Here is a 12,110-nt window from a genome sequence, read left to right on the forward strand (position 1 = left end):
GAAGTGGGTTGCCATTTCCTTCTCCAATGTTGAAAGTGAAAAGTGAAAGTGAAGCTGCTCAGTCATGTCTGACTCTTCATGACCCCATGGACTGCAGCCTACCAGGCTCCTCCGTCTGTGGCATTTTCCAGGCAAGAGTACTGGAGTGGGTTGCCATTGCCTTATCTGATTATAATTGACTGTTTATATATATATTCAGCGATCAATGCAAAGAGATAGAGGAAAACAACAGAATGGGAAAGACTAGAGATCTCTTCAAGAAAATCAGAGATACCAAAGAAACATTTCATGCAAAGATGGGCTCAATAAAGAACAGAAATGGTATGGACCTAACAGAAGCAGAAGATATTAAGAACAGATGGCAAGAATACACAGAAGAACTGTACAAAAAAGATCTTCACGACCCAGATAATCACGATGGTGTGATCACTCACCTAAGCCAGACATCCTGGAATGTGAAGTCAAGAGGGCCTTAGAAAGCCTCACTACGAACAAAGCTAGTGGAGGTGACAGAATTCCAGTTGAGCTATTCCAAATCCTGAAAGATGATGCTGTGAAAGTGCTGCACTCAATATGCCAGCAAATTTGGAAAACTCAGCAGTGGCCACAAGACTGGAACAAGTCAGTTTTCATTCCAATCCCAAAGAAAGGCAATGCCAAGAAGTGCTCAAACTACCACACAATTGCACTCATCTCACAGGCTAGTAAAGTAATGCTCAAAATTCTCCAAGCCAGGCTTCAGCAATACGTGAACCGTGAACTTCCTGATGTTCAAGCTGGTTTTAGAAAAGGCAGAGGAAACAGAGATCAAATTGCCAACATCCGCTGGATCATGGAAAAAGCAAGAGAGTTCCAGAGAAACATCTATTTCTGCTTTATTGGCTATGCCAAAGCCTTTGACTGTGTGGATCACAATAAACTGTGGAAAATTCTGAAAGAGATGGGAATACCAGACCACCTGATCTGCCTCTTGAGAAATGTGTATGCAGGTCAGGAAGCAACAGTTAGAACTGGACATGGAACAACAGACTGGTTCCAAATAGGAAAAGGAGGATGTCAAGGCTGTATATTGTCACCCTGCTTATTTAACTTATATGCAGAGTACATAATGAGAAACGCTGGACTGGAAGAAACACAAGCTGGAATCAAGATTTGCTGGGAGAAATATCAATAACCTCAGATATGCAGATGACACCACCCTTATGGCAGAAAGTGAAGAGGAACTAAAAAGCCTCTTGATGAAAGTGAAAGTGGATAGTGAAAAAGTTGGCTTAAAGCTCAACATTCAGAAAACTAAGATCATGGCATCCGGTCCCATCACTTCATGGGAAATAGATGGGGAAACAGTGTCAGACTTTATTTTTCTGGGCTCCAAAATCACTGCAGATGGTGACTGCAGACATGAAATTAAAAGACGCTTACTCCTTGGAAGGAAAATTATGACCAACCTAGATAGCATATTCAAAAGCAGAGACATTACTTTGCCAACAAAGGTCTGTATAGTCAAGGCTATGGTTTTTCCTGTGGTCATGTATGGATATGAGAGTTGGACTGTGAAGAAGGCTGAAGAATTGATGCTTTTGAACCGTAGTGTTGGAGAAGACTCTTGCAGTCCCTTGGACTGCAAGGAGATCCAACCAGTCCATTCTGAAGGAGATCAGCCCTGGGATTTCTTTGGAAGGAATGATGTTAAAGCTGAAACTCCAGTACTTTGGCCACCTCATGCGAAGAGTTGACTCATTGGAAAAGACTCTGATGCTGGGAGGGATTGGGGGCAAGAGGAGAAGGGGACGACAGAGGGTGAGATGGCTGGATGGCATCACTGACTCGATGAACGTGAGTCTGAGTGAACTCCAGGAGTTGGTGATGGACAGGGAGGCCTGGGGTGCTGCGATTCATGGGTTGCAAAGAGTAGGACACGACTGACCGACTGATTTGGTCTGATATATATTAATATGCAGTTAATTTTATGTCACTTATACTTCCCTAAAGCTATAAAAAATATTCTGCAGGACTCCCATACTCTCAAGATTAGACATCAATAAACTGACTCAGGTGTCAAGTCCTCATGGGCTCCAGGCCATATTGTGGTTCCAGGTAGTCCGTTCTATCCTCTACTTACCCATCTTCTCTTCTCACATGCTTTTCTTGTGGAATTAAAGTCCCAGCATCAGAATAGAAATTTCCACAGGACTCTTAACTTCATACATGCAATTTAAAAGCTTCAACCACTTTGAAGAAAGTTTCGTTTTTCTCTAGGATTCACGATCTCTTTTCTGAGATGTGAAGATTTAGGTATACATGGACAACATCACCATTCTGGGAAGGCTGCCTTCAACATTTTTAAGCATACTTGTTGGTGCAGGCTGGTTCATACAGATGTGAGACACTTAGCCCCACATTGAACAGAGTGGATTAAAGAGGACAGGCCAAAGAACATTCCTGTTTCGTTGAAAACTAATGCTTTTTATGAACCCCCAGTCACAAAATAGTGGTAAAGAATCTGTCTGCTAATGCACAAGACCCAAAAGACGCCGATTTGATCCCTGGGTTGAGAAGGTTCCTGGAGTAGGAAATGGCAACCAACTCCAGTATTCTTGCCTGGAAAATTCCATGGGCAGAGGAGCCTGGCAAGCTAAAGTCCATGGCGTTGCAAAAGAATTGGACATGACTGAAGCGACTGGGCACATATAGTCACAAAATAGCATATGATGCTTTCATATATTTTTAGCCCTATTTGAATAATTGAGTTTACCCCACAGCACAGAGCAAAAATGTTCATAAGAAAGGGTTTTTGTTTTTTTTTACTTAGATATTTCAATTTTCCCTTTAGCCCCCGTGGAAGACCTTAGAATTAGCGCTCACTATCTTTGTAATTTTTCCAATAGAGTATATTATTCCTTTTGTTTTGCAGTCTTTAGAAATTAGCTCAGTGATGAATACAATGAGATATATTTCCATCAGTTCTATCCTTTGTACCTGTGCAGATTACCCTGTGCATGAAAGAAGACATCATGTTATTTATTCAGTTTGTATTTCCAGCCTATCCAAGGATTCAGCTATCCTACATGTGAGCAAAGCCTAATTCTTAGAAGTGATTGAATGAAGCCAGCCATCAATAGGATATTGTTGATCTGTGACCTCATTGTCTTCCACCAAGGCATAGGGAAATCTTAGGAAGGGAAAAGCAGTTGTAGGCACAGAAATTAATCCACAGATTAGGATTCTTCTTGTTGTAAACGCATCTGAAGTTAAGTTTCAAAAATGAATGCATTTCAGAGCTCTTGAGGAATGTGTCAGTATTTGCATATGTATACACATCAGTTCAGTCACTCAGTCTTGTCTGACTATTTGTGACCCCATGGATTGCAGCAAGCCAGGCTTCCCTGTCCATCACCAACTCCCGGAGCTTGCTCAAACTCATGTCTATTGAGTCAGTGATGCCATCCAACCATCCCATCCTCTGTCGTGGTAAGTACATAGGTGTAGTGAAAATAGAGCTTTTGTTCTAGGAACACAGTTGGCTTTGAGGACCTCACTCACCTCTCCTGTCTTGTAGATGTCTTGAAAGCTCCCAGCTGTCAGTACTACTACAGGATCGTGAAATCACCAAAGAGGACTGAACTCTGCAGAAAGAAATTTCATTATGAATTGAGACTAGAGAGAGGCTAAGCTATTTGTCATAAATTTGGATAGATTCAGATATAGCTGGAGTTTCCCTTTACTAATTATATTAATTTCTGCATTGTTTTATTAAACATAGGAACAAAGGTAACTCATCTGGAAGTGCTGGCATTTTTTTTACCTGATTTTGATGGTAATTCTGGTAATACCAATAATCTAAAAAGCCAAATATTGCTATTAGATTAATTTTTTTTCCTTTTAGGACAAATTATTTTTTTTCTTTTATTTACACATTATTTCTATCTGGCAGAATAAAGTATAATAGATGGGATAAGGAGAGACAGGCTCAAATTTCAGACTTTTCATGTCTACTGTACTATTTAATGCTGTTTTCTTGACTGAGTTGAGAAGCTGGATTAGATGTCTCAAAATTATTTTCTGTATCTATAATTTAATTATTAATTTCTCCTAACACTCACATGTAAAATATTACCCATTTTTGGTTACATTTTTTATTAGGTCATCCACATGACAACTGTGTTTAATGCTATCAATGAACTAACTCTTCTATATCAGCTGTCAGATGGTTTCACATCCAAAACTATTTTGCCAGCTCTCAAAACTTTTATCAGCTTTATTTAAACTTATCAATGTTATAGCAATGAAACAAGGCTGAGAAAGAACCTTGGTAGCCTGAAGAAGTATAAGAAAGGGAGATGGGTTATATTTTCAATTTTATTAAAATTCTTATTTTCCACCAGCTATATACTTTTTATGCTTGGCCTAATTTCCTTTTGGCTGTGGGCAACTTTTCATGGGTTTTACAATCTCTTCATAAACCACAACCTATCCCATTATCACATTATATATAACTCCATAGGCATGCAATATTTTGCTCAATTTAGAAATGGGGAAATAAAGGTAAGAGCAGTTTTCAAGGATCTGAACTTTTCATTAAAGTATAATTTATTGAAATTTGCTTCTAGTCATATATTAAACAATATACATGATAAAATCCTTGAAATCTTTTTATTTACAGATTACTATGCATCTCTTGGGCTTCCCAGGCGGTACAGTGGTAAAGAATCTGCCTGCGATGCAGGAGACTCAGTTTTGACCTCTGGGTCAGGAAGATCCCCTGGAGGAAGGCATGGCAACCCACTCCAGTATTCTTACCTGGAGAATCCCAAGGACAGAGGACCCTGGCAGTCTACAGTCTATAGCACTGCAAAAAGTTGGACATGACTGAAGTGACTTAGCATGGAAGCATACATGTATCTCTTATTTTTTAGATACAGGAATCATTTTAACATGTAATTTTGTTTTCACTTTTATAAACAACACACATGAATTGATATTGGCTATACTAATCTATCAAAGTAAAAATTTAATTACTCTCTACTCTGTTGGGCAAAGAAAGTAGATTCTGTATTTCCAATGTTGAATGTACTCTCCACTAAGTGAAAGGGAATTTTTGCACATTAAGAGCTCAGTGTTTCTTGGCTTAATCAGCTCTTTTCAGCCTGGTTAGTAATAGTTAGTCTACCTAAATTTTAACTCCCTATCAGAATTTTTTTAAGATTTTATTTTGACATGGACTGTTTTTAGACTCTTTATTTGTTACAATATTGTTTTTATTTTTATTTTTTTATTTTTAATCACAAGGCACATGGAATCTTAGCTCCCTCATCAGTGACTGAACCACATCCCTGCATTGGAAGGTGAGGTCTTAACCACTGGACTTCCAGGGAAGTCCCTATGGAAATTGGCTTTACACAACAGACTGTCTATTAATTATTCTCTTTCTGTCAAGAGTCTTGAAATTTCACCCCTTACACTGCTGCACATCAGGATTACCTCTGATTGAGCTGACCTATATCGGGATGGACATAGGGAGGTTTTGGTTGATATACTGTTCTCTGGATTTGGGTTGAGGGTAGAACGGCATTCCTGGTAGTTGTAGGCCCGGCACTGTTCCTCACTGCATATTGGCTGAGGGTCTTTCTTTCCATTTTGAGAGACTGTCCACATTCAATTCTTTTATGACTCCCTCCATCTTCAAACTCATCACTGAAGGCCAAATTCTTCCCATATTTCAAACCTCTCTGATATCTTCTTCCATTCTGCCACCAATAGAAGAACACTGCTTTTAGTGACTTTTATCTGATTAGATCAGGTTCACCTAAGTAATCTGCATATTTTAATTTAGCTGATGTGGCTCTTTAATTATATTTCCAAAATCCACTCAAAGCGGTACCTTGTTTAATATTTGAAAATCCACAGGGACTGAAATCTTGGGAGGGTTGTTTCTAGAATTCCGCCTGCCACAGCCTGCCTTCTGGTCCCCAAAGATTCATGTCCCTCCCCAAAGCAAAATACATTTAGCCTGTTCCGTGTATTCAAATGTTTGATTTCATTATAGCATCATTTTAGGTTCAAAATCTCATCTCTACCTCCTTGGCTCAAAAATTCTAAAATATCATTGTCTGAATCAAATGCAGACAAGGTTACACTCCTTTTGAAGACTCTGATGAAGAATTTGCTTCCAGGTTAATTCAGGTTATTTTAGCAGAATTCAGTTATTTGTGATTGTAGGACTGAAGTCCTGTTTCCCTGCTGGCTTTCCACCTGTGGTTGCTCTCTGCTCCTCGAGACCAGCTGAAGACTCTGATGAAGAATTTGCTTCCAGGTTAATTCAGATTATTTTAGCAGAATTCAGTTATTTGTGATTGTAGGACTGAAGTCCTGTTTCCCTGCTGGCTTTCCACCTGTGGTTGCTCTCTGCTCCTCGAGACCAGCTGCATTACACCTGCAAAGTACTCTTGCCATATAACATAACATATTCACGGGGTTATTATATTCATACCATATTCATGGATTTGTTTCCAAGGTAAACCATTCAACATCATAGTAATGCAAATCTATGCCCCAAAGCCTGATGCTGAAGAAGCTGAAGTTGACTGGTTCTATGAAGACTTACAAGACCTTCTAGAATTAATACCAAAAAAGGTATCCTTTTCATCATAGGGGATTGGAATGCAAAAATACGAAGTCAAGAGATATCCATCAAAGCTTACCAAAAGGCAAGTTTGGCCTGCAGTACGAAATGAAGGGCAAAGGCTAACAGAGCTTTGTCAAGAGAACATGCTGGTCATAGCAAACACCCTTTTCCAACAACCCAAAGGATGACTCTACACATGGATATCATCAGATGATCAGTACTGAAGTCAGATTGATTGTATTCTTTATAGCTGAAAATAGAGAAGCTCTTTACAGTCATCAAAAACAAGACCCAGAGCTGACTGTGGCTCAGATCAACAGTTCCTTATTGCAAAATTCAGGTTTAAATTGAAGAAAGTAAGGAAAATCATGAGGCCATTCAGGTGTGACCTAAATCAAACCTCTTATGATTATACAGTGGAGGTAATGAATAGATTTAAGGGATTAGATCTGAGTGCCAGTTAGTTAGAGTGCCTGAGGAACTATGGACAGTTTCAAAACATTGTACAGGAGGTGTGATAAAAACCATCCCAAAGAAAAATGCAAGAAAGCAAAGTGGTTGTCTGAGGAAGCTTTACAAATAACTTAAGAAGAAAGAGAAGTGAAAGTCAAGGGAGAAAGGAAAAGATGTACTCAATAAGGAAAGTAGAGATACCAAGGGAACATTCATGCCAAGATGGTAACAATAAAGGACAGAAAAGGTAGACCCAGCAGACACAGAAGAGATTAAGAAGAGGTGGCAAGAATACACAGAACTATTCGAGAAAGGTCATAATGACCTGAATAACCATGAAGATGTGGTCACTCACCTAGAGCCAGACATCCTGGAGTGTGAAGTTAAGTGGGACTTAGGAAGATTTACTATGGACAAAGCTAGTGGAGGTGATGGAATTCCAGCTGAGCTATTTCAAATCCTCAAATATGATGCTCTTAAAGTGCTGCACTCAATATTTCAACAAATTTGGAAAACTCAACACCGGCCATAGGACTGGAAAAGTTCAGTTCTCATTCCAAGCCCAAAGAAGGGCAATGTCAAAAAATGTTCAGACTACCATACAATTGTACTCATTTCACATGCTAGCAAGGTAATGCTCAAAATCCATCAAGCTAGGCTTCAGCAGTACATAAACTGAGAAATCCCAGATGTTCAAGCTGGATTAAAAAAGGTGGAAGAACCAGAGATCAAATTGCCAACATTTGTTGGATTAAAGAAAAAGCAAGCGAATTTCAGAAAACCATCTACTTCTGCTCATTGGCTATGCTAAAGTCTTTGAGTGTGTGGATCAAACAAACTGGAAAATTCTTCAAGATCTGGGAATGCCAGGCCACCTTACCTGCCTCCTGAGAAACCTGCACATCAAGAAGCAAAAGTTAGAATCAGACATGGAAAAAAGGACTGGTTCAAAATTGGAAAAGGAATGCTTCAAGACACCCTATTTATTTAACTTCTATGCAGAGTAGATCCTGTGAAATGCTGGGCTGGATGAGTCACAAGCTGGAATCAATATTGCTAGGAGAAATATCAACAACCTCAGATATGCAGATAATACCACCTTCATGACAGAAAGTGAAGAGGAAGTAAAGTGCCTCTTGATTCAGGTGAAAGAGGAAAGTGAAAAAGCTAGCTTAAAATTCAATATTCAAAAAACTAAGATCATGGCATTCAGTCTCTTCACTTCATGGCAAATAGATGGGGAAACATGAAAACAATGACAGACTTTATTTTCTTGGGCTCCAAATTCACTGTGAACAGTGATTGCTGTATGAAATTAAAAGACGCTTTCCACTTGGAAGAAAAGCTATGACAAACCTGGACAGCATATTAAGTAGCAGAGACATCCTTTTGCCAACAAAGCTCCATATAGTCAAAGCTATGGTTTTTCCAGTAGTCATGTACGGATGAGGGCATTGGACCGTAAAGAACACTGAGGGCTGAAGAACTGATGCTTTTGATCTGTAGCGTTCGAGAAGATCTTGAGAGTCCCTTGGACTTCAAGGTGATCTAACCAGTTAATCCCAAAGGAAATCAACCTTGACTATTAATTGGAAGGACTGATGCTGATGCTGAAGCTCCAATCCTTTGGCCACCTGATGTGAAGTATTGACTCATTGGAAAAGACCCTGATGCTCGGAAAGATTGAAGTCAGGAAGAGAAGGGGACAACAGTTGTTGAGATGGTTGGATGGCATCACTGACTCAATGGACATAACTTTGAGCAAACTCTGGGATATGGTGAAGGAGACGGAAGCCTGGTGTACTGCAGTCCATAGGGTGACAAAGAGTTGGACACGACTTTGGGACTGAACAATAACAATACTCAACTTAATGTAGAGTTCCAGAGAATATCAGGAGAGATAACAAGGCCTTCTTTAATGAACAATGAAATGAAATAGAGGAAAACAACAGAATGGGAAAACCTAGAGTTCTCTTCAAGAAAACTGGAGATATCAAGGGAACATTTCATACAAAGATGGGCACAATGAAGGACAGAAGCATTAAAAACCTAGCTGAGACAGAAGAGATTAAGAAGAGGTGACAAGAAAACACAGAGGAACTATACCAAAAAATGTCTTAATGACCCTAATAACCAGGATGGTGTGGTCACTCATGTACAGCTGGACATCCTGGAGTGTGAAGTCAAGTGAGCCTTAGAAGCATTACTATGGTTAAAGCTAGTGGAAGTGATGGAATCCCAGTTGAGCTATTTCAAAGCCTCAAAGATGATGCTATTAAAGTGCTGCACTCAATATTTCAGCAAAATTGGAAAACTCAGCAGTGGCCACAAGACTAGAAAAGGTTTTATTCCATCCCCAAAGTAAGGCAATACCAAAGAGTGTTTAAACTACTATCCAATTGTGCTTATTTCACATGCAGATAAGGTTATGCTCAAAATCTTTCAAACTAAGCTTCAGTACTACATGAATCATGAACTTCCAGATTTACAAGCTGGGATTAGAAAAGGCCGAGGAACCAAAGATCCAATTGCCAACTTCATTGGATCATGGAGAAAGGAAGTGAATTCCTGAAACACATCTGCTTCTGCTTCATTGAGTACTTCATTGCTAGTGGATACCTAGGAAAAGAGAATCACAAGTGACAGGTACGGAAGAGTTAGGGCAGTGGCTCTAAAATAAGAGTATGCTTGGAATGTTCTAGGAACTGCAATAAGGCAAGTGTTGTTAGAGTGGAGGAAGTGAGGCCAAGAGTGAGAAGACACATGTAGAGGGGTGGATGGGGTGGGAGAGAAGTCGGGTAGAAATATGTAGTTACTCTAAGGATTTCAGTTTTGACTTTGAAAGAAATGGGGAGACCAATGGAGACTTTGAAGTAGGTTTGATGTAATAATTCAACTCACATTTTGAAACAATCACTCTCATTGCTTTATTGAGAGTACTTGTATAGGGCAACGCTTGAAGCAAGGACCTGGGTAGAAGTCTACTGTAATAATCCTAACCAGAGAAGATGATGCTTCATATTAGGGTGTTAGACGTGGAAATGTAAGTGGTGAGAAAATTGTTGATGTATTTTGAAAATACAGTCAAGAGAATTTTTGAAGGATCAGCTGTAGGTGTAAGAGAAAGAAAGGATTCTAAGATAAAGCAAAAATTTTGGCTTGAGCATTTAGATTTAGAAAGATGGAGTTGTCAACTTAGATACAGGTACAGGCAGTTTGGAGGATATCAGAAATTCAGTTTCAAATATTTATGAGATGTCCAAATGGAAGTGTTTAGTAAATATCTAAGTAGAATTTTCATTAGATGTATGAGCTAAATCGCCTCAGCCATGTATGACTCTATGACCCCACGGACTGTAACCTGCCAGGCTCCTCTGTCCATGGGATTTCCCAGGCAAGAATACTGGAGTGGGTTGCTGTGCCCTGCTTCAGGGGATCTTCCTGACTCAGGGATTGAACCCACATCTTTTATGTCTCAGGAATTGACAGACAGGTTCTTTACCACTAGCTCCACCTGAGAAGCCCCTTTCATTAGATATCCACCTACAAATATTCACTAGAGATGCAAGGAGAAATGGGTAGAAATGTGAACAGAGGACTCTGAAGTTCATGAGAGAGGTGTGGGCTGGAGATAAAAATTTAAAAGTTATTGATATAAAGACCACCTTCAGTTCCAAGAGACTATACAGAATCACTGATGCAGTGAATGCAGATGGAGTAGAGGATTAAGGACTAAGTCCCGGAACACTGTGATTTTAAGAGGTTGGGTAGAAAGGAGGAATAAAAAAAGGATACTTGAAAAGAGGACAGTGGCGTAAGAGGATATCGAGAGGGTGTTTTGTTCTGAAAACCAAGGGAAGAGAGTGCATCAAGAAAGAAGCAAGTGAGGAAAGGCAATGAAAGTGAAATAGTGCTAACAGATCAAGCAAGATGAGGACTAAAAACTGACTCTTGGGTTTAAAAAACTGACTTTGGCAAAATTAGCTTCATTCAAGTGTGGAATGATAGCTGACATAGAGTGGGTTTAAAGGAAACTGGAGAGAGAGGAATGGGATCAACTGAGTTTGGACAGATCTTGGATGAGCAGAAATAGGGAGCTTAGCTGGCTTCTGGTGGCACCAGAAGGAGATTTCCCTTTTTAAAAGAGAGAAAAACACAATGTGTTTCTCTGCTGATTAGAATAATCATGTAGGAGAAAAGTGATTATGTAGAAGAGAGAATTGCTCTGGTAAAATTCTTGAGTAGCTGAGAAGGAATAAGATGGAATACTCAAGTGAAGGAAATGTTCATCTATTATAATATCTGAGAAGGTGGAGCACATGAATACAGATACTGTAGGTCTGTATGTAAATAGTGTGGGCATGGCTTCAAATTTCACAGTGAAGAAGGATGTAAGGTCATGCACTGAGAATAAATATGATGGAAGAAGTGGAAAAATTAAATTTAATTGGAGAGAAATTAAGTGAATATATACAAGATTTTAATTGGCATGCATGCATATGTGTTTTCAGTTATGTCTAACTCTGTGCAACCCCGTGGACTGTAGCCCACTAAGCTCCTCTGTCCATAAAATTTTTTTTAGGCAAGAATACTGGAATGGGTTGTCGTTTCTTGCTCCAGGTGATCTTCCTGACCCAGGGATCAAACCCACATCTCTTGTGTCTTTTGCACTGCCAGGTGGATTCTTCACCACTGGTGCCACCTGGGAAGCCCTTTGAATTGTCATTTCATATTATAAAAAAGCATTTATGTTTAATTTATATAATATTTTGTCATTTCATATTATATAAATTATACAGAAATGCTTTTATATCTGATCTTGTTTACCTTTTCTTGTCATCTCTTGGTAGAATTTTGAGGCAATACACTTGTTTCCCAAGTGTTTTTTCTTTTCTTTTTTTTTTAAATTTAATTTTATTTTTAAACTTCACAATATTGTATTGGTTTTGCCAAATATCAAAATGAATCCTCCACAGGTATACATGTGTTTTTTCACAAGTGCCCTTGTGTGTTGAAACAGTAGCTTATCTAT

This window comes from Bos mutus, chromosome 4 (assembly GCF_027580195.1).
Source record: "Bos mutus isolate GX-2022 chromosome 4, NWIPB_WYAK_1.1, whole genome shotgun sequence".
Lineage (NCBI taxonomy): Eukaryota > Metazoa > Chordata > Mammalia > Artiodactyla > Bovidae > Bos > Bos mutus.